Below are 24287 nucleotides of genomic sequence, written 5' to 3' on the forward strand. Positions count from 1 at the left end.
TCAGCAAAGAGGTAGGCAGCCAGGTTCTACGCTCAATTCATACGCCGGCCCCTGCGCCATTCTTCGGATTACTTTGCCGGCCCTTGCGCCGTATCCGGTGGGCTTGAGGTCCATCGCCTTACACATCCGACGCCATCTTGTTAACGTCGCCTGCGGCCATCGCTGTAATAACTTGAGGAGAACGCTTCCTTTCGTTCCGGAATTAAGCTGCTTACTGCACTTATCGTTCGATAGAAATCAAACTGCTGACGTCCATCACGTGCAGTGTAACCTGTTCCTGTTGTATTAAAAATCCAAGGCTTTTCTTGCCTTGGAAAAGATGGCCGATGACCAGCGAATCTACCAGCTGACAACGAGGAGAAATACAGTGGTCGAGGCTTTGGGTCGGGCAGAGGCTTTTTTAGAGGACTATATTGCTGAAAGAGATCAGGCGCAAGTACAGTTGAGGTTGGAGTACCTGGACACGATGTGGACTACGCTGGAGGAAGTGCAAGCTGAACTGGAAGCTGAAGCGATAGATGATGAAGGTAGGGCACACCATGCATCAATTCGTGCCAACTTTGAACCTCGGCTTTTTACAATAAAAGCTTCTTTGCTTACTAAATTGCCTCAACTTCCTGACGCTAGTATCCCTCACTCTCTGCATGCTAATTCCGCTCTTTCTGGCATCAAACTCCCGACGATTTCGCTACCCGAATTCGATGGGGATTACCAACAATGGCTTACCTTCCACGATACGTTTTTGGCTCTGATTCACAATAATGCTGATGTTCCGCCTATTCAATAATTCCACTACTTGAAGGCTGCCGTTAAGGGAGAGGCTGCCCAGCTAATCGAGTCCATTGCTATATGTTCTGCTAACTACTCACTAGCATGGGGAGCACTTGAAGGTAGATATTCCAATGATTATCTTTTGAAAAAGCGACATCTGCAGGCACTCTTCGACATTCCGCACATGAAGAAGGAGACTGCTGCAACGCTACATAGCTTGGTAGATGAATTCGAGCGCCACACAAAAATTCTGCACCAATTGGGGGAACCGACCGACGCATGGAGTACCCTTCTTGAGCACCTGCTGTGTACGCGCCTCCACGATGATTCCCTCAAGGCCTGGGAAGACCACGCATCTACAGTAGATAACCCAAACTACACTTGTTTGATAGATTTTCTGCAGAGGAGAACACGAGTTCTAGAGTCGATATCCGTCAATCACCAGCCTGCTTCCAACCCCGGTTCCAGTAGCGACATTGCATCTTCCCACCACTTCAAGAGGCACTCCCAATTCCGTTTATCTGCTTGTGCTTCTACCACTGGTTCTTCTCTTAAATGCCCGGTGTGCAACCAGGCCCATTCTTTGTCGAGGTGCGAGAAATTCATTCAGTTTTCGATGGCTGAGCGACAGCGGGCAGTCAACTCGAGGCGACTGTGCCACAATTGTCTGAAAGGGAACCATTTCGTTCGCAACTGTCCCTGTGATCTGAACTGCAGAAAATGCAACTAGCGTCACCACACTCTTTTGCATTTCGATCAATCCAACGGTCCTAGAAAGCCCAACATTACTGTTCAAGGTGCCGGTCAGCTATCCAAGGCGATACGTGAATCGGTATACGCCCAGATCACTTCAAGAAAAGAGAATTTTTCGTGCGGCGTTAACTTTCTTGTGATGGATAAGGTCACCGCCGACCTACCTGCACAAACCATCGATACAAAGATGTGGAATATTCCAAAGGACCTGTTCCTGGCGGACCCAGCATTTAACAAAAGCCAGCCAATCGATATGGTCATCGGCGCTAAACACTTTTACTCTTTCTTCCCAACCGCGTCTCGAATACAGCTGCACGGCAATCTTCCGTTATTAGTAGATAGCGTTTTCGGATGGATTGTGGCAGGCTCTGCGGGTTCAGCTTTCTCTATACCAAGCTTGACATGTACCTCCAACTCTTGCAGTGTAGTAGCTGTATCGATGGTCTCTTTGGAGGAAAGTCTAGAACGATTCTGGCAAATGGAGGAACTAACTACCAAGGACAACTATTCCACCGAAGAACGTCATTGTGAGTCCTTTTACCAGTCAACGGTTGCGAGAAATTCCGAAGGACGATATATGGTTCGTTTACCCAGAAAGCAAGACTTCGCCGTTATGCTAGGCCAGTCTAAAACAAACGCATTGCGCCGATTCGAATTTCTAGAGAGACGTTTGGAACGAGACTCCAGTTTGAAGCAGGAGTACCACCAATTCATGCAGGAGTACCTCCAGCTTGGGCACATGCAGCTGGTCAAACCCGAAGATACTAGCTGTGGTATAGAATACTACTTACCCCATCACCCAGTAGTTAAAGAATCCAGCACGACGACAAAGGTTCGCGTCGTATTTGACGGCTCAGCAAAAACTTCCACTGGATTTTCGCTCAACGATGCTCTTTGCGTCGGACCAGTGGTTCAGGATGACCTACTCGCCATAATTCTTCGCTTCCGTACATACCCGATCGCCCTCGTCGGAGACGTGGCAAAAATGTACCGACAAGTTCTAGTGCACCCCGACGATACTCCATTGCAGCGCATTTTATGGCGGTTCTCTCCAGAATCGCCTATTCAAACGTACGAATTGCGTACTGTGACCTACGGTCTAGCTCCGTCCTCCTTTCTCGCAACACGCACGCTTCAGCAATTGGCAAACGACGAAGGAGGATCGTATCGATTTGGCAGCAAGGCTTTACGAAAAAATTTCTACGTCGACGACTTCATCGGCGGGGCAAAGTCGGTAGACGAAGCCATTCACCTCCGCACAGAGCTTAGCGAATTACTCGAGAAGGGAGGATTTGAACTTCGTAAGTGGACATCAAATCGGCTTGATGTTCTGCAGGGATTGAACGACGATCAAATTGGCACCCAATCTACATTACAATTCACCCCCCATGAAACAATAAAGGCGCTTGGAATTAACTGGGAGCCGGAAGGAGATTTTCTACGGTTCGATTCGCATGTGCAGCATCGCGATGAAGCACCTACCAAACGTTCCATTTTATCGGATATTGCGAAATTATTCGACCCACTTGGCCTCATTGCTCCGGTCATAGTTAGAGCCAAAATTCTAATGCAAGAGATGTGGTTATTATCGACTGGTTGGGATGAGCCAGTTCCTGAAAACGTTTGTCATAAGTGGAATAAATATCATCAGGAGCTGCCCAAAATCTCTGCCTATCGAGTAACCCGCTATGTATTCCTTCCACAATCAACCATCCAGTTGCATACATTTGCAGATGCATCCGAATCGGCATACGGTGCATGCACGTACGCCCGCTGTAAAGACGAAATGGGAAACGTAAGAATTCAGCTTCTCGCCGCCAAGTCACGAGTCGCCCCACTAAAGCGTCTCACCCTTGCCCGTCTTGAACTTTGCGCTGCTGTTTTGGCTTCGCATCTGCATGATCGCATCAAGCAGGCCATAGATGTTGAAGTTTCTGCCTCGTACTTCTGGTCGGACTCCGCCGTCACGCTGCAGTGGATTCGATCACCTTCAAACACTTGGCAAACGTTCGTAGGGAATAGAGTCTCTGAGGTGCAGCATTATACCCATGGCTGCCAGTGGATGCACATATCTGGATACGAAAATCCGGCTGACGTAGTATCCCGTGGAATGTCGGTAGAAGATTTTCTGAAAAGTACGTTGTGGGACCAAGGCCCCCGCTGGTTGTCACTGACCGAAGGAGAATGGAAAACTCGTACCCCGCCAATTGTTGCTGATGATGTACTCGAAGTGCGACACGTCGTAGCAGCTGTGCAATTGAACACATCGGTCAATCCGTTATTTCTTCGCTGGTCATCGTTCACTCGCCTGCTTCACGTCATTGGATACTGTATCCGTTTTATAGTCAATACACGTACAAGAACCAGAACTCAGCCTCCCCCCACATCGAATCCAGCGAGAACATTATCTGTGGAAGAGTTATCGAAAGCCAAAACGTTAATAGTTCGACTTGCACAACAAGAAGCCTTCGCCCCAGAAATCAGAGAGCTGGAAAAAGGGAATTCGGTTCCAAGTTATCCCAACTGCCCTACCAATCAAAACATCCTGCCCTACTGCCTAGCTTCCACCCGCTTTCCTACTAATGGAATATTATCACCGCCGAATGCTACACGCCGGTGGGCGCCTTTTATTATCAACAGTACGCGAGGAATTTTGGCCACTGCACGGACGCAGATTGGCGCACAGTACCGTACGAAACTGCTTTCGATGCACTCGACTCAATCCTGTACCTGCGCAGCAGCAAATTGGTCAGCTACCCGTCCATCGAATCATTCCAAGCCGTCCATTTAGTATCACCGGTGTAGATTATGCTGGCCCGCTCTATCTCAAACCAATCCACAAACGTGCCTCTCCGACGAAGGCCTACATTTCCGTGTTCGTCTGCTTTGCCACCAAAGCTGTTCATCTAGAGCTCGTGAGTGATTTGACAACGCAGGCTTTCTTATGTGCACTCCGTCGGTTCATAGCCAGAAGAGGACATCCAGCGCACATTCATTCGGACAATGGCAAAAACTTTGAAGGGGCTAAAAATGAAATGGGAAAATTATTTGCTATGCTCAAAAACCAGAACGAAATCGACAAAATCTCATCGTATTGTGCAGAGGAAGGAATCATTTGGCATCTAAATCCACCGAAGGCACCTCATTTCGGCGGATTATGGGAAGCAGCAGTCAAAGTGGCCAAGAAGCATCTATTTCGGCAGTTGGGTCCATCGCGCCTATCGTTTGAGGATATCAGCACAGTGCTCACGCAGGTTGAATCAATGATGAATTCACGTCCTTTACTGCCAATGTCTGATGATCCTAACGATCTTGCTGCTCTCACGCCGGTTCATTTTCTTATCGGCACCAGCATCCTCGCCTTGCCCGACCCAGATCACCACAACATTCCGGTCAACCGACTGGATCATTATCAGCAGCTGCAGTTGCACGTTCAAAAATGTTGGAAACACTGGCGCTCAGAATATTTGCAGGAACTGCAAAAGGATACCACCAAGCATTTGCGGAACGAACAAATTTTGCCTGGACGTATGGTCATCGTCGTAGATGAACTGCAACCACCAATCCGTTGGCCACTTGCTCGAATTGAGTCAACTTCCCCGGGCCCGGATGGGCTAGCAAGAGTTGTACTGCTGCGCACTGCTCGTGGTACAATCAGCCGTCCGATCACTAAAATCTGTTTGCTGCCGGATTTCGCTGCTGCATCAGAAGACGACGACGACAATTAGCTGCTGGCCACCAACCCACAACCGGCCCAATCTGGATGATTTGCTGTAAAAGAAAAAGAAAATATTAGTAAATAGTTGTTAGTAATGTGAAGCATGTAGAATTACCGAAATTGTTTTGTTTTGTTTTGAAATGTGTTATTTCAAGGAGACGGTGATGTTGAAGTAGATAAGCGAAGTGTCACTGTAGGCATCTAGTACGCTGTTATGTTGCTACCAAAAGTTAGGTTCATTTTCCGCTGTTCCGCATGTACAGTGTTGTACGGATCAGCTGTTTCCTAGGTAGTTGGTTTTTGAAACGAAGAAATAAAATTCAGTAGTTCTTGACCGTCGAACAGTGAACATCGCCTAAAAGAAAATTGGAATTAAAGTGCAGTGAAATAAAATCTTACCTTTTTGTGTGATCCAAACTGCTGTTAGTGCATTTAGTCCATCCCGCTGCCGTGGTATTTTCGCTTCCATCGTCGAGTAAGGAGATTTCTTTCGTCGTTGGTGAAACGTTACGCAAAACTCACAACGTAGGGAAAATTGTGCGCGATCATATTGATTTTGGATAAGAAAATTATATTTATGACTGGAAAATACTAGGAATTTTAGAAGCATACTTGAAGTCGTTGTTAAAAATGTTTTCTTACTGATAGCTTCTTCATCATACAATTACAGTCATTCTATACAATTCTATTTTTAGGCTTGCGTTAACAAAAAAACATAAGATAGTTTTTTTGTAGTTACATTTTTCAACAATTTTTTTTAACATTTCACCAAAAATTATTCACACAGAATAATTAATTCCCTACAACTCGCTATCACATAGTTTTGCTGTACAAATCAAGAGTGAATTGAAGATCTCATACACCTTTTCTAAATATTACTTTTGAATAAAAATGGTTTGTTCATCTGTGGAAAATTCTTTGTCTCCCATACAGATGAAACGTAAAAAATTTCATCAGAACCGAAGATGGTCACCATTTTGGACATAATTGCATCTACGCGGTGCTACAGTGACTTTGGCTTTTCAAGAGACCTAGTACAGTTTGTAGGATGAATCAAATGCAATGCTGCGCTGTAATTTTTCAGATAATTTGTGATTGTTTAACTCTTTTGAAAGAAAAAATAGACATTTTCAACGGTATGCTATATTATGCTGTTTTGTAAGAAATAAGGTGCAATTTATGGACAATAATATGAAAATTATCATTTTTTTCAGATTTTTTCGTGGAAAATATGCAAATAGTTCTACATTTTTACAATGGTACGTCCTAGTTCTAATAATACTTCGAAAGAGCAACTAATTCCACGTCCAACGGCATTTAGATCATAAAATCATCGGTCGGGAAATGGCAAAGTTCTTCAATTATTCCCAAATTAGGATTTGAGGTGCATGGACTCTTAGCGAAAAATGTAATTTCGAGATAACCGCTGCGATGCAATGCTGATCACAGTATCAATGTTACAAAAACTCCTTAAAAGTCACGAGAGACAATCCCTAGCTGAGGCTAGATCAGATAACTCCATTATCTCTCGACCGATTTTTGTGATAAAAATGTTGTTGGAAGCGGAATTTAATGTTCTTTCGAATTGTGATTAGAACTATGACGTTCCTTTAGAAAAATATTGAACCATTCGCTTGTTTTTCATGAAAAATCTCCAAAAAAATTCAATTTTCATATGGTTGTGCATAAGTCGCACATTATTTCTTGGTCTATTTTTCTTCTTTCCACCAATGTCAAAAAATCGAAAAATGACAGCGAGCAAATTTTTAGTATCGAAAGTCCCAAAGAATTGATTTTTTGCTATAAATCATGATTTAGAGAGTATATTAAACTGGCCCAGCGTGGTTTTTTGTTGCATTTGAGTAGACCTACAACCTATGCTAGGCAACTTGAAAAGTTCGTTCAATGTTTTATTTTTTGTAACAACGTGATATCTGTCACGTTACATAAGTTCAACTGTGTTTTCTCAAAAATGAATGAAAGTTTAAGGTTTTCACAATACTGTTTCAAAAGGTATACTCAAATTAATAAGTAAAAATGTGGGTTAGACATTCTATGCAAGCTGTTGGTGTGGTCCTAAAAACTTTTTCGAATTTTCGATCTGTCACGTTACAAATTATTTGTTTATCATCACTTTATAATTAAAAATTCATCTCAAATTTTCAAACCATTTTATCAAATTCAAATTAGGCTTCGTTAGAAAAATGTGGTTCCAGACAAAAAGTTGAAAATACGTATTTTATTTACCTTTTCATCTCCTTATGACCTTTTAGTTATTTTCAAGTCATACAAGACACATCAACAAGTTTTAATAATTTCCTACCAATTCGTTTAGTTTGAAGCAGGCAATTACATTCTATGGGTTATATTATAAGTATTAACATCGTCAGTTCGCCTCTAATTGCATCATATTGTTCAAAATTCACAGTTGAAAACATGTCACCGACAATGTTTTATAATTCACCGTTTGCCAAGAGGAATTGGTAGTTGAGATGCATTTTCAAATAGGATTTAAAGGTACAATTTAATAGTTTGCTTATAATCTAATAATTTTGTCTGTCTTTGGATTATGCATTGTACGTATTAAAAAAGGTTCCTTTGTAAAAAAAATACTTGAAAGCATAAAACAAATGTCCAAAATATGACGTAAAAATTGGGTACCAATTTATTTAAGCACCGCTTTATTTTCTTTTTATTAGCAGTTTGTTTATCAAATTGGAATAACCAAAACCCAAAAGATCAAGTAACGGTAGGTGGGATATGGATTTTATTCAGAATTCTTCTCAAATTATTAGCAATATATGGAAATTAATGCAATTCAATGTTTGATTCTGTTTGTTTAATTGTGAAAATTAAAACACGACAATTCTGATAGAGGGATTATCCAAACAATGTCGTTGCTAAGACGCAGAAAAATTAAGCACATTTAAACCAAAAATATGTTATTGAATCCAATCATTTTTTGTTTATTACTTCAAACAACAAACTTATTGGTCTGAAAATATTTCTGTATTGCAATAACCATAATTTTTTGCTTCAAATAAAGACATTCTTAATTTCAGTAATTTTGTTTAAATTTCAATAAAATGTTTATTAAAAAATGTAACAATAACTTTTTTTATTGAAACGATAAATAAATTTCATTAAATTCAATTGATAAATTTATTGTCTCCCGACCAATAATTTTATTTATTGAATTTAATCCTTTTTTATTGAACCTACAAATCTTTTTTCTGCGTGAAGTAGTCGCTGCAAACTTCATAAACGTAGTTCACTCTCATTGCTAACAGTTTTGTTTGTCGGTTGATGTATGTATAATGGAAAACATAGTAAAAATCTGTATAATCCACCTAGTGGTGTAATTTTGCCTTTCTCATTTATCCAAACTATGATGTAATACACTACAATATATGTAATATACATATACATAATATATACATAATACATAGTGACAATATTTTAAATTCGTTCTAAACTCAAAATCATGCCAAACCAGATTTGACCACTAAAACTGATTTTAATTAAATGAGGTTATTACATATTACGCATTGTATAAAGAACATTTCAAAATCGAAATTTTGGACACCCTCCGAATTTTTTTCTGGATCCGCCCCTGAATTCTTGCAAGGCCGCTTTAAATGGTTTGCAATAACAAAAATAACCTTTATATAAATTCTCAGCAAGATATTATAGAAGACGTTTGTGGCTATCCAATCTATCTGCTGTAGCTCGACTTTTTTCAACCCATTCTGATGTGAGACGTCCTGAAGGAATGTTGAAAGCCACGGTGTTGAAGATCATCACTGTTATCGGCGGAGAAGATTACGGTTTTGTGCAGTAGGAGTAGGTACATCACAGCTTTACACACAACGCATGGAATTTCACATCCCCTCTCAGAGAGTGCCACGGAACACCAGTTCCATTTTTCACATCCCTCTGATCCTGCAGTACCCATTGGCGAAAGATTTAATTGTTTGCTCGGCGATCCTTTGCATTTCAAAGCGTTGCACTAAATTTGTCTTATATGACTCTAATCATATGAACGTTCCGAATTTTTCAACGTTACATGAGAATACATATATGACAGCACCGCATTACGCCTTCCGGAATGTCGCATAGAACAAAATAACTTGAAAACTTTTCGTTTCTTGAGGATGGAAACTCCCACTCTTGCCACTTGAGATGTCTCAGTACTCAGGTATATACCAGCATCATATCGTCGCTTATGTGCTGTTTTGTACAAATTACTTTTGTCTTACAATTTAGTACTCGAAAGTCATCAAGTTATGTTAAAGCCTAATGAAGGAAATGGATCTGAACTGTACATATTAAATTTGGTTGCCACTTTTTCAAAACTCCTAAAAATGTCGAGGGTAACAGTAAGACACGAACGACGATATAATTTCTCATTGTGTAATGACAACCATATACCTAACAACATCCAACGGTTTAAGTATCGATATTTGTTTCATAAAACTCAGCCTCCACGCGACGAGACAGCATCCTTCTTCAAGAAAACGACAGTGAAGCTGGTCGGTTTATGTCCGGTTCTGTCGACGTTGTCGTTTTCTTTATCGTAATGAATTGTTACGTATGTTTGCATTGTCATTACAACTTGTTCACGAGTATGTGCAGTCAACAAAGTACCCCACTTGCATAGATTTACTTAACTCAAGCTGGGTTAGGTTGGGATTGGGATATAAAAACAAAGAAGATTGTGTGGAATTTACTTTTTCTTCGTGACAATCAAATTATATGACAGATAATATACTCTAAAATAAACAAAAATTAGTATAAATATCGACTGGCCTAATAATTCCTAATATTCATAGTCAGAGAATATATTAGGGCAACCAATTTCTACTAGTCAAAACGAGAAACGCACATCTCTCAGTTGAAAGTGCAATATGTAATGCTTAACTGTATATATCAAACAAATTTCAGCAAGCCACAGAATGAACTCGAATACCTAAATTGATAAAATGTGTCAGAATTTCAGGACAAAATGTTTCCTGCAAGTAACAACGTTGGAATGCGTGTAGCGTTTTATTCTTCGAACTTGAAATTTCTTATCTACGACCACATGAGTAGTATCAGTTTTTCTCTCCAGAAAATGATATCATGTGACGGAACCTTGTACTGGTGGAGAGATTAGACCACACAATCGGAGGTAGTAGAATCACATTTGATTTCATGTTGGCGCTGTAATTATATCTACCGTATATTTATTTATTTGAACTTCGCTTGAATTACGTAAGTTAAAGTATGATAAAGATTGAATACAACGTAGGAGTAAAAAATAGAATGTTTATACGCAAAATTGTGCAATGTAATGTGATGTGAAGTAATGTGAAAATATTTGTTATAAAAATTGGTTTATTCGACGTAGCAGTACGATGAAACCTTCTTCACATTATCACATTATTTTTATATTCTATTTTACTAGATCATGTTGTATAAACCTACTTTTTAAATAAGGCACGTAGTTACACGAATCTTGAAACTAATTTTCATATTATGAAAGAAGCTTATCATTGCAGTTGCGTAGCCATAAATTTAGTGCAGTCAGTTGCCAAAAAATCCTAAACATCAGTAGAGTATATATAGAACAGCTCTTTTGCCCACCAAATTCTTATTCGTAAATCATATGATTATGATAAATAGTCGCAAAATAGAAACTCAAGAGCAATTTTTTAAAAGATCGCAAAAGTTTCTACATGTAGCATTTTCGAAAACAAAAATTGTTTGATTTCCGTATTTTATACAACAAAACTATCTGAGTACAAATTACAAGAAATGAATACTTCTGTATGAAAAATATTGTTCCACATATGTAAAATATTTAAAAAGCGAAAAACCCATTTTTTTAATTTTTTTATATTTTATCAATTAGAATATAAAGAGAAAAGAAACATTTTGAATGTAATTGGAGAACTTATCGGTAAAAATGTTTTTGTAATGGTAACTTTATACATACTTTTAAATTTTATACAAATTGACATTTAAAACTGTAAATTTTATTTTTAAATTTTTTATTACAGAATATGTTTCTAAGTATGATTTAAAATCAAATTGCATTCAACAAATGCAATGGTTGTGGATATATTTGGAATTTTGCTTCAACAAAAATAATTGATTCGTGTAATTATGGTCTTTTAAAAAGTTATTAACACCCTTTAAAAACAAAATCATCATAACAAAAATTTTCTGAAATAAAGTAGTTATCGAGTTATTTTAAATTCTATTTTAACAAAACAAGTATTCTTTTTTATTACGATTTTTGCATAACGTATTTTTATTTCTCCATGAACAATAATAGGTTTTTAAACAGCCCCACAAAAGCTACACGAAAACATCCAAAATATTATTCAACCATAGGGTATAATGATTAAACTATATAGTTGAATCATATTTTGGTTATTTTCATGTAGCTCTCAGATAGTTTACAATCCCTTGATGTCGAAGGGAAAGTTACAGGAAATGTTATGGGCCTTTTGAAAAACATATTGTTGTTGATGGAGAAACATGAGTAACTCATGAAAAGGTCGTAATAAAACAAAATAATTGTTTTGTTAAAACAAAATTTAGAATATCTCGAGAACTACTACATTTCAGCAAATTTTAGTTATGAGCGTTTTGATTTGAAATGGCGTCAATAAACTATAAACTATAAACATTAGACATTTTATGATAGGGAAACGCGAGTAACGTTTCAAAATGTTTAAATGTTTTAAAGGAATGCACGCAGAAACGTATACGCTCTTTTGAAAAATTGCCCTTCTATTCTATTCTAACCCGTACACAGCCAGTATTGAAAAGCATCCTGGAAAACACTGCAGTGTTTTTCTTGTCAACTTTAACGTTTTTTTTATATTTGCGACATACTATAATATGCTTCAAATAGCATATTATACTATGTCGCAAATATTAAAACGGCCAGGTCTACTGTGCAGAGTTGGGTTTGAAGATGTTTCAATATTATACGGCAATTGAATTGAATTGAATTTAATGAACAATTTAACCAACGAATCGTTTTAAAACATACATGAGAAAGAAACGAGGACAACCGTACCAACCGTTTCATCTTATAGGAGATAGTATAAAACGTTGGGATTGACTTGGCTAAGAAGGTTAATGTCACTCCTTTGGTCCTTCATACGAATCGGCGATGGTGATATTTTACGGTCGGCTGTTTTCGCTTGGAATACCTGCTCCACAGTTCTTCGGCGGAATTTTAAAATTCTGTGTCAAAGATTTGGGTTTTTTCAATTCGTTTATTCAAAACAGTGCAATGTGCAAACGTAACCTTCCGGCAGTCACGCTAGTGCACTGAGTGCACGCTACTTTGAAATTCTAGCGAAATCGTCTTAGGGTCCCAGCGGCTGCTCGTTCTGTGGGCCATAAGCGCGACTCCGGTGGGAATAGGGGGGGGGGTGTTAAAGGTTTCAGCAAGTAAAAAAAATCCTTTTTTGGGAATTTTTTAGCACTTTGGATAAAGCGAATAGACCAAAACTTTTGTGTGTTATAATGTATCATTTCAATGATTTGCGGTGTTACCTGCCATTCAAAGACTACTTAACCGATTTATTTCAAATTTTGCATACACATTCTATGTAAAAAATACCTAACTCCTACGTTGAGCTTTTGAGAAAAAATTTTCGATTAAGGGGTTTTTTTACTCATAAATGGTGGAATTTTTCGTGAAAGATAGCAATTTTTACTTCAAATGAGTAAAAAGCACCCTTATTTATTTTTTTTTTCTGCGAAAACTCAACGTAGGGGTGAGGTATTTCTACCATAGAATGTGTATGCAAAATTTGAAATAAATCGGTTAATGTTTCGGCTTCGCCTCATCAGAAACCGACACTAACTTTTTGTCGGAATAGATTAGCGCCGGCTTGACGTAAATCCCTTAAAACTAAAACACACTTTGTGTTTCAATCGAACGACTGATCAAACGTGATGTCCCATCCGAGCAGCAGTTCTGTTTATGCCGATGAGACACAGTGAAGCCGATACTTGTCTTGGCTTAGCAGGCCTATGCGAAAGCACTATACTATATTTCACCCTAAGGAGTAAACACCAAAGTGCAGCGTTTTTTCCGTGATGCAATTTGATGTGGGACACCCTTTAATAGCGTTTATCTCGAAACCGCGTTTTACAAATTGGCGAACACGATAACTCAAAAAATAATCAACCAACTGACTTGAGCCTGTCGAAGAACCAAAGGAAACCGAATTTTTTTTTTCTCCCTATTATTTTGAAGAAAAAAGATCGAAGTTTACAGTAAAATATGAGATTTTTCGGCTTTCGTGAAGACATTTTCCGAAACTCGAACTTGTTTTCATTTTTTTGTTTATCGAGTAAACACAAGTCTAAGCTTTGCAAATCTTATTGAATTTCATGCGTCAGACAATTTTATCACGAGTTATCATGTTCGCCGCGGCGCTCCTCGACTTGGAAATGTTTGGATGTCTACTCTTGGAACACTCATATGTGTGGCTCTGCGTGACTTAAAATATTTCTTTTTCGTGCACAATAAATGTATAAATAGATCTTGGTATTACACAAAAGAGATTTCTCTATCCAAAGTTTATTACATCAATGGTAAAACAAAAGGAAATAGAATTTGAAATAGAAGGACAATCGAATTATTACTAATGCTTTGTGAACAAAATACTAAAATTCTCCGATGAATGTATCATTTTCTGGATTTCCCGTAGGAGCCTTTATATATTGTGCTGGGTCAAAGAATCAAACAAAAAAATATTGAATTTATTTTGAGTACATATCTCAACAGCGTTTACTTTAATTTTAAAGGCGATCTGAGAACTAGAAATGAATTTGCAGCTCTATATAACACTCTACCACAACGCGATTATTTTTAAATAAACTTTTTCGAAAATTTATCTCACTGTGAGTAGCATATTTCGAATACCATTGAACCAATCGAGCTGAAATTTCTCAGCAATTTTTATACTCACAATAGATAGAGATTGAAACAAGAAATTTTCCTTTGAATAACTATTACCAATCACACTACCAAGGGACAAATTGAAAATCTCTCTCGAAACCCAATTTTTGCCTTTCTCATATAAAGAAAGGCTATGCAATCACTGTAAAAATCGACTTTTTAACCGAGGCCCGGAGGGCCGAGTGTCATACACCATTCGATTCAGTTCGTCGAGATCGGCAAATGCCTGTGTGTGTGTGTGTGTGTGTGTGTGTGTGTGTGTCATTTAAACTCACACAATTTTCTCAGAGATGGCTGAACCGATTTTCGCAAACTTAGTTTCATCTGAAAGGTATAACGCTCCCATAAGCTGCTATTGAATTTTTAGTTGATCCGACTTCCGGTTCCGGAGTTACGGGTTGAAGAGTGCGGTCACACAGCAAATTCCCATATAAACTGGTACCACCATGATGTTAAAATGATGTAAAACATATTAAAATTGATGTAACATTACTCTAATTTGCGGATCTGGATCACTAATGATCAATTAAAGCAGCTTTGACAACATTGGCCACCTATGACGGTTCATGACGCCCCCGGGGAACCCGCCAAGTTCCTAAGCTAATATCACACTCATTCCCCAACGAATTCTCTACCGATTTTTACAAACTTGATTTTGAATGAAAGATAAAGTAATACCGCTGACTGCTGCTGAATTTCATTCGGTTCTGACCCTTGTTTCCGGAGTTACAGAGGTGTTAGTAATGATACATTGGAATTTCCCATATAAATCGGTACAATCGTAATAACTCAGAGGCTAAAAACTATTGAAATGGTCACCAAATTACTTCTAATCGCAGATCTAGATCACTGATTGCCAATCAAACATTCTTTGAATATATTGTCCACTATCGACGATTCCGGAAGTCTGGAATTCCGGGCATATTCCACAATTAAAGTCACATCGGTTCTTCGGTGATGACTGAACCGATTTTCTCAAACCAAGTCTCAAATGGAAGGCAAAATATGCAGTTGAGTATTGCGTCGCCGCCCCTCCCCCCGCCTTGCCCTTACACCTTCGTCCTTCATCACTCCCCTCCCCTTGGACCACCCTCACGCCCGCATTTCCTTCATCCACCCCGTATACCGAAATAAGATGAACGATTTCTGACGCATCCTCCACTCCCATTCTACTAACCCCCCATTCCCTCCACTTTCAAACCCATTCCAGCAACATTTCAAAATGTAATCACATGAAGATAACATTGAACTCATGCTGATTAAGCTAATTAAATATTATTCTTTTGCCATTCTCATATAGAAAGGTTATGCAATTGCTCCAAAAACCGACTTTCTAACCGAGGCCCGGAGGGCCGAGTCTCATATAACATTCGACTCATTTCGCCGAGATCGCAAAATATCTGTGTGTATGTATGTATGTATGTATGTATGTATGTATGTGTGTGTATGTGCGGATTTGTTAACAAAATGTCCACATCGGTTTCTCGGAGATGGCTGAACCGATTTTGACAAACTAAGATTCAAATGAAAGGTATAATATTCCCATAGGTTGCTACTGAATTTCATTTTCAACCGACATCTTGTTCCGGATTACGAGTTGAAGAGTATGGTTACAAAACAAAATTTGTTGATTTGTCCACATCAGTTTCTCGGAATTTTCTGAACCGATTTTGACAAACTTGATTTTAAATGAAAGGTCCATCAGCTGCTGTTGAATTTTGTGTGGATCCGAGTTCTGGTTCCTGAATTACAGGGTGATACGTACGATCACGCAGCTAATCCTGATTCTGCGATGAATGTAAAAAGGTGAAATTTTTTCCAAAATGTAAACACAAGTGTTGAATTTGTAAATCTAGGTCACCAACAGTCATTCAAAGTCTCTTTGGCCACACTGGCCACACACGATCGACGGATCCGGAAGCATCCAAATTCAGAATAACGGTTATATTGGTTTCTCGAAAATGGCAGAACCGATTTGATCAACTTAGTCTCAAATGAAAGGTGTTGCGTCCCCGGAAACTGATATTAAATTCTATCTCCATCCGACTTCCGGCTCCGGAGTTACGGGTTGTGGAGTGCGATCACATAGAAAACTCCGATTCAAACCGATACCGCGATGAATGCAAAAAGGTGCTTTTATATATACTTACCAAGTGTAATAAGAATGAAAGACATTTCCATAATGTTATATTGTACGAACCAGCTATTAAATCATAGTTTGTAGAAATGAGAAAGGCACACTTGCACCTCTAGGTGGATTAAAACAAGTTTTTATAGGGAAAACTGTCACCATTTCTGAAACAATACGCTCACACGGAAATCCGTATATCGTTACATTCAAGATTAAAAATCGGTTATCTAAGATAACTTTATCAAAACCGGATATATTCTGTCTGGTTCTTATACTGAATGTTTTTGAAAAAAAAAAGTGAAATACAAAACATATCCTAATACCACCATTTTCCGTTTTATCAAAATAATACTCGGCAGGTTTAATTAAACGAATCGTTACTATATTTAATTATGGGTGCTGAAGCGCTATACACAAACAACATGTTAACTTTTAAAGTATTGAAGATAGATACTTACTGTCTTAAGCAAAGTTTTTCGCAGTAGGAAGAGCTACAAATTTGCTGAAGATTCGTTTTAAAGAAAAATAATGAAAATATCTCTTTATTAGAGGAATAAATCTGTAAAAATGCAGCACAAAAAGTGCATATTGCATATACTAAATTCTCCGAGAATGATATCAAATTTAAAATTAGCCGTTTTAACATTAAAAAATAAATTGCATGTTTTGCTCTTATTTTTAGATATTGAAAAATGGTAACATTTCTTCTTCCGCTTTTAACGACGAATATCTCTTTTATAATAGTCTAATTTCAACAATCTATAGTTCGTTCGAAAGGTATTTGTAGGGTAAGGTGGGGTAAATGGTTTTGGCTGTAAAATGCTCATTTTACATCGGATCAAGTCGTTTTATATACCAAGGTTAGACTCCTGGGCAACTTTCTATATATAGCATTTTATTCGGATCTTGGGAATATTTTGAGATACAAGCTTTTAACGAAAATGTTCATTTTTGCTGTTTTCAAAAATGGTGGGGTGCACCCGACCCCCTATGTTTTTGGTTGATTTAGTGCAGATATTACCCAAATTTTATGGTTTTTTGTAATATGAAGAAAATGGAGTTCAATGTCAATCTTGGTATGCTAAAATCACGAGCAGTAGCACGTAATGATATTCTCATTTGCATCGGAGCAATTGCTTGACGAATACTATAATCATCACGTTTTTGTGTCTTTCGTTTGTAGTTAAGAGCCATTTTTCATAAAAATAATATAAAATAACAATAAACATATATTTCAATTTGATAAATAAACATTTTCTTAGCAAAAAAGCGGTCGGATTTACCCCACTATTTGGAGGTCGGATTTGCCCCACCGCGTCGTTTTTCATTACGATGCAATTAAAAAAAGTTGAACCAAATTCATCTACGCACTTTGTAGGACTTTATTCAAAGAATTTAAATCCACTTACATTTTTTATGCAATCACTTTAACAATCAGAAATATCCTGTAGGCAATAATGCAAAAAGTCAAATAAAAATTTATAAAAACACACTTTTTGTCGTTTGAGCATCTCAATGTAGATTAATAAAATGCTGTCATGCCACCATTATGATTATTTTCGATGCTCTACACGACACCATTGATATTAGTTCGCGTAGTGCTTCTGATTTTCGGTAACAGAGGGGGTCGGGTTTACCCAACGGTCGGGTTTGCCCACCTTACCCTATATGTTTTCTGGTGCATCACTTACACACGTTGTCAATTTTGACAGTCAATCCGAAAAAAACTGCAAAAAAATTTTCCCAAGCTAATTTCCATATCTTGGAAATTAAGCATCAGAATCAAAAACATTCTAATAGCGTTCTATCTGAGTGTTGGTCTTTTCATTTGAAATATTGGTTTCGATAAGATCGGTTCAGCTATTGCTGAGAAACACGAATAAAAGTTTGTCACATGAACACAGACATTGTCCCAAATCGTCTAGGTGACTTTATAAGACTCGACTCTCCGGGCCTCTAAAAAAATCTTGGAAGTTTGATCGAATCCTATACATTTCTTTTGCACGAAATTTAAAAATATATCCTCGAATATAATCCTCTAGTAGACAGTGTTCGAAGTCGTTTCTTGTGGACGACTTTGTTTACACGTACGTGAAGCTATTTATTTCGCTCCTTTTCCGAGATATGTGCCAGATCGATTCAAGAGTCATAAGTTAGAAAATTAGCTGTCAGAAGGTTCTGGCAAATGCAAGTTTGCACAAGTGATCAAGGTACATTCAGACAACTTGAAATTGTTCGGTATTTATTTCGAGCGGTGGTAGATAGAAAAATGAAATAAAAAACATGTCCTGATATCATCTTTTTCTGTTTTATCGAAATAAAATTCGGTCGGTATATTTAAACGAACTACTATCACAGACTAACAGACATAACACTATGAAGGAATTCTCTCAAAAAACATCGATCCGACAATTTTCCACAAAACACTAGCTCCACCTTTTATTCACAGTCCCAAACACTTATTTACTGGTGGGTTACCCCTCCGGTTTGGGAACAATTTTTCACTAGTGGTCTATCCCCCATATGCTTGTTTATATGTCAGTGCGCCATAATTTCAAATGTGGCCACAGTTCCAACTACAAATATTTTTAAAATGACCGTTAAAGCGGACGAAGCTTTGTTTTTGAGTGTTATGTCTGTTAGTCTGTGCTACTATCTTGAACAATAAACAACATGCTGTAACTTTTAAAGTGTACAGGATAGATACTTGGTGTCTTTACCAAAGTTGTTCACAGAAGAAAAAGATCATGTCAATGTAATCACTTAAAACAAAATTAATGAAAATGTCGCACTAATAAAGGGATTTATATGTGAAAACATAATATCAAAAGAAAGACCAAATAATCTTCCGAAGATGCAATTGACCTCAACTCAGCCGTTTGGGTGTTAACTCAAGTGCATGTTTTTGATCTTATTTCTAGATATTCGAAAATGGTAATAATCTGTCGACCATATTTAACGTTAAATATTTCTTTTGATGATAGTCCGATTTCAACAATCTATAGCTCGTTCGAAAGGTATTCGTATAGGCTATCTTAAGATATATATGTATCTGGATTGTCAATATCAACTTTAAATTTTAAACAATTACAAAAAGCATATTATTACATGTACATATACAATCTTGTAAATTAAACATCAAAACCAAAAACAAATTAATAGCATTCTGTCTTAGTGTTAGGTCTTTCGTTTGAAATTGGTTTGGATAAGATTGATTCAGCCATTGCTGAGAAATACGAATGAGATTTTATCCGTTACATACACACACAGACATTGCCCAAATCGTCGAGTTGAGTTGATTGGTATATAAGACTCCCCCCCTTTAACAGTCAAACGTAGCCTTCTTTAAACAACCTCAATACCCTCTCCTCCTAAATCGAAGTGGTTTATGAGCAGCCCCTAAAAAACGAAGTGGTAAATAATTTTGTATATCTCCACTAATGACAAGTAGAGATTTATTTCCACTGGCAAACTTCGTTGTTGAAGAGCTTACATCTGCAATCCAACCTCAAAAAGGAGCATCTTCTTAATTGTAACTTTTTCTATGCGTATTTTAGAAACTATTATTAACCATTTCAATCGATCACGTTCTTAGCCTGTCTTCTAACAGTTATTAGCCTTTGAAATCAATTTAACAACCAATCATCCTTTCTATGTTATAACCGGAAACGAGCAGTGAAGCTATCAATCTGTTGTGCAAATATTGGCACATGATTAGCCGTGAAACGTTGAGCAGTATTGCACTATAATACGATAAAACGTTGATTCGAAACATTCCACAGTGATTCGTGTCACTGATGCGAATCGAAGTAGCGCGTTGATAGTATGTTACACACTTAATTTTGTTCTACCGAATCTCAGCTTTTTTCGCAACTTTTACCGAGCTTTACACAGCCGAGCTCTCAGCTAACAAAGCTTTTACCGGGATTTCAGTTGAAGTGACGTTGTTTTGCTGAAACTCGGAAAATATATTGCTGAAAATCAGTAAATTAAAACCACTTTGCTGAGTCATCAGCTGTGCGGAAATTATCGAAATGAGTGTGTAAGAAAAAAATGTTTCGACCTACACATCTAAAGTGTGTAAAATACACTTTACACATGTACATGCTGAAGCATTACACCACCTTTTACTTAAGGTTCAAGTTACCTTTTTTAAGCATGTGTTAGAATTGAATGCTTGGTAGTGTGGGTAGGAAAATTTGTGTTCAGCTTTGCCACCGGATTATCCATTTAAACCTTTTTAAAACTCTAAAAGAAGAATATCAGTCGATTTATTAGATCATCACGATTCAATTCATGTAAAATACCTGCTGGAAAAACCATCGGCTTAGCTAAACGGTGCTTTTGAAAAAGTGGCTGTGGTTTTTTCATTGCGCAGTTGTGGTGCGTACCCCAGGTCGGTGTGGTAGTGTGATAAAAAATCACAGCCACTTTTTCAAAAGCACCATCCAGCTAAGCCGATGGTTTTTCCAGCAGGTATTTTACATGAATTGAATCGTGATGATCTAATAAATCGACTGATATTCTTCTTTTAGAGTTTTGAAAAGGTTTAAATGGATAATCTGGTGGCAAAGCTGAACACAATTTTTCTTACGCATACTACCAAGCCTTGAGGTAACTTGAGCCTTAAACATGAAGCTTACACTACCTTTGATTAGTTCTGTAGCCCAATTCTGCTCACTAGTGTAGACTTAAGAGATATAGGCCAAGTGGTAAATAAAATAAATGCTCATATTAGATTTCATCAGACACGATTGCATTTCTCACGGACGTCATCAAATACTCTGTCTGGAACAAAAATGAGCGTTTCGTATTAGAAGATTTCTGAATGAAATTTTGACGTTGGTTTAAGTCTATGTGTTTAAGAAAAGCTCAACTTTTTACGTTTACGTCTATGTGTTTAAGAAAAGTGTTGAGTTTATTCTATATTTCAGGAATATTCCGGGATTCCAAATACCCATTAATTTAGCTTGACGGATTTGGTAAGTGTATGTTTGGCTATGAATGTAGGGTTACCAACCGTCCTTATTTTAAAGGAAATGTCCTTATTTTCGAGGTTTTTGGTTAGCGTCCTTATTTTACTTCAAATGTCCTTAATTTTAGTCTTAAACCTTGGCATATACAGGGTGGTTCAACATGAAGTTTTTTAACAGGGCATTTTCCAGTAGTTAACGGGTACTAACTGCAAACTGTCGTGCTATTGTAGTTTAGTATTGTTTGCCATTTCATAATGGAACGACTTACACTGGCTCACCATCTTCAAATTATTAAACTATATTTCGAAAACTCAGCGATCTATGGGAAATGTGTTTAGTGCACTCCGTCCATAATACGGTCGACATAATCGGCCAACTGACTCAACTATTCACCATACAACCAAAAAGTAAGCGTTGTAGTTCTCGTTATTGGATGATTAGCGAACAAATCGACCACATCCAGCACGCAATGAAGAAAACATAGCGGCGGTAACATCCATAAGCATTGGAAACCAACATTACCAACTCGAATCCGTCATCAAAATTTGGACCAGTCGAATGGACTACCTGAAGCTCCAACATGGTCAACACTTAAAAGAAATTGTTTTCAAACAATAAATGGAAAAAATGTTCTTTTGATTGACAAATAAACAATTCGCAATTTACTGCATTTTTCAATTTTTTTACTAGATTAAAAAAACGTCACGACAAATCACCCTGTATTAAATTATTCAGATCAACTTTATTCCAAAAGAATAAATTTCAATTTCTTTCAGCGATTTTTTTGGTAATGCATACTCTCTGCGACTCATGGCAACCAAAATTTGTTTTACTCAGAAGTAACCAAAATTTGTTGGATAGCTCAATATGAGGTTTTACCAAAGTTCGGTATTGGCATTATACTATTCTAATTTTTCTCGATTGAGATACAACGTCCCAGTTCAACCGCTGGAAATTAGCCAGAATTTCGACTGTTTTTTTTCAGAATTCTGGATCAAGTGACATAACTGGCAAAACATTTGGCAGGGATGTCCTTAATTTGCTCTCAGTGCATTTGGTAACCCTAATGAATGTGTATAATATTATATAACCAGCGCCAATGCAAGCATTTGCTAGTTGAATGGCTGGCGTCCGAAAGGGGCAGAGGGGGAACAACTTGACAGCTCCTATACAAATCGTTGAAACGTTGAATCGTTTTTTTTTATTCAAGACCAATTTCTCAAAAAAGCGTAAACTTGTTTACAGTGAAAATTTCCTCGTTCTAATTTTTTACTTTCGATAATACATTTTTGAAGACTCTTTGAAGGTTTGGTGTTGTTTAGTTATAAAAATATTTTTTTTCCTTTTTTGTTAACGACGTCGTAAAAAGCTTAGTGTGGAAGTTTACCGTAACTTAACTTTTTGTCGGTTCCAACAACATGAAGTTACTTTACGCTCGTCCGGACATGCCGTAACAAGCGGCGTGCATACTAGCTAGTGAATATCTTCATTTAGTTTTTGTAAACATATCAAACAATGATAATGGACTATTTCTATCGCTGTCCGATAAAAAACGAGCTGTCATCACTTCTGAATTTCGCGGTAATCTTTGCATCGTAAATGTCACAGCGCCTGTCAGTTATTCTGTCAGAAATAAACAAACGACGTCAATCCCATCTTTGTTGAATGTGGAGTAAAAAATGACAATCACAAAGCTTAATGTATTTAAGGATTTACGGAAAAGCCGCCAACTTACCCCAGCCCCGGGGCCGGTATGTGTGGTGTAAGTTGGCGGAATGCCAAAAAATAAATAATAAAATAGAAATTCGATTACATCAGTGATCCTTATGAAATGTGCCGATTGTCTTTTTAATAAAACTGTATATTATTTGACACTTTTCTTTATATTTCAGTCTTAATACCCCGTCATTTTGATTACGACGAGTACTCCATATTTAAAAGCAAATTTTCGAAATTCTTCAGGCGATTGTCCGAAATAATTGTCCCCTGCATTGGCAAGAGACACGAAAGAAAGTTTCTCTTACTTTGGAGTGAATGTAAGGAAAGAAAAAATTTAATGGTTATTTTTGCATTGTAAATAATACCGCCAACTTGCCCCGTGAGCATCACCGCCAACTTATCCCCACCACACATCTTATAAAATATGATTTAAAAAATTGCTTTTGTGTATGGATAGGTATAATATCTATATGGATACTACAAGCTCTTTTCACGCACTATCGAAAAATATAATCATTCGGGAAATAGATTGGTAACCACCTTAAATAGCACAAAATGTTTAAAATTTAGAAAATTTACAAAGTGTGCTCAAAAACACAATATCGCCCACAGCTTCTACAAAACAAAATGTTGTGCAACAAAAACACATTGATTAATGAGATTTACATTACTTGAGGTTCACAACGAGAGGCAGTGCTTTATGTCTAATAGAAACGGAGAAAAGTGGATTCCGCCAACTTACCCCAACCGCCAACTAGCGCCGGGCTCTCCTACATGTACTACTTTTCAATCCATGAGCATTTTCGTAATTCGAGGGAGTAACCCCGGGGGTACCTAGCGTCCAAAAGGGGCTAAGGGACCATCCATAAATGACGTAGCAGTTTGTGAGTGATTTTTAACACCCCCTCTCCCATCGTAGCATTTTGTCACAAACCTCTAAATACCCCCTGGTAATTATGTAGCTTGGCGGTAACCCTCCCCCCTTGTCACCGCAAAAAAATTAAAAAAAAAATAAAAGCGATCTTAGTTAGTGAAACGGGTAAGATTGTCGTTACATCAGGTCAACCCCTATATCCCTTTAAAAAAAGCTACGTAGCATGACATGACCCCCTACCCCCTGTCGTCACACATCATCACAATATACAAAACTTCAGAATTTAATGCTATTATGAATGGTCCCTTTATTTGATTATTTCATTTTCGTTTATTTGATTATTTCATTTTCGTTTATTTGATTGTTTCATT

The 24287-nt window shown here is 37.6% G+C and overlaps 1 protein-coding gene and 1 long non-coding RNA gene across 2 annotated transcripts in view; both read right to left on the reverse strand.

Annotated features, from left to right (window-relative positions):
* The window catches only part of LOC131689355 (allatotropins-like), a 94366-nt gene that overhangs the window by 42964 nt on the left and 27115 nt on the right, over nucleotides 1–24287 (reverse strand). The window lies entirely within an intron of this gene.
* LOC131689356 (uncharacterized) lies at nucleotides 5200–5738 on the reverse strand. Its single transcript, XR_009305378.1, has 3 exons — nucleotides 5642–5738; nucleotides 5358–5527; nucleotides 5200–5295 (listed from the first exon to the last, which is right to left on the reverse strand). It is a non-coding gene; the product is annotated as an uncharacterized LOC131689356 (long non-coding RNA).

Source organism: Topomyia yanbarensis, chromosome 3, assembly GCF_030247195.1.
Source record: "Topomyia yanbarensis strain Yona2022 chromosome 3, ASM3024719v1, whole genome shotgun sequence".
Classification (NCBI taxonomy): Eukaryota; Metazoa; Arthropoda; class Insecta; order Diptera; family Culicidae; genus Topomyia; species Topomyia yanbarensis.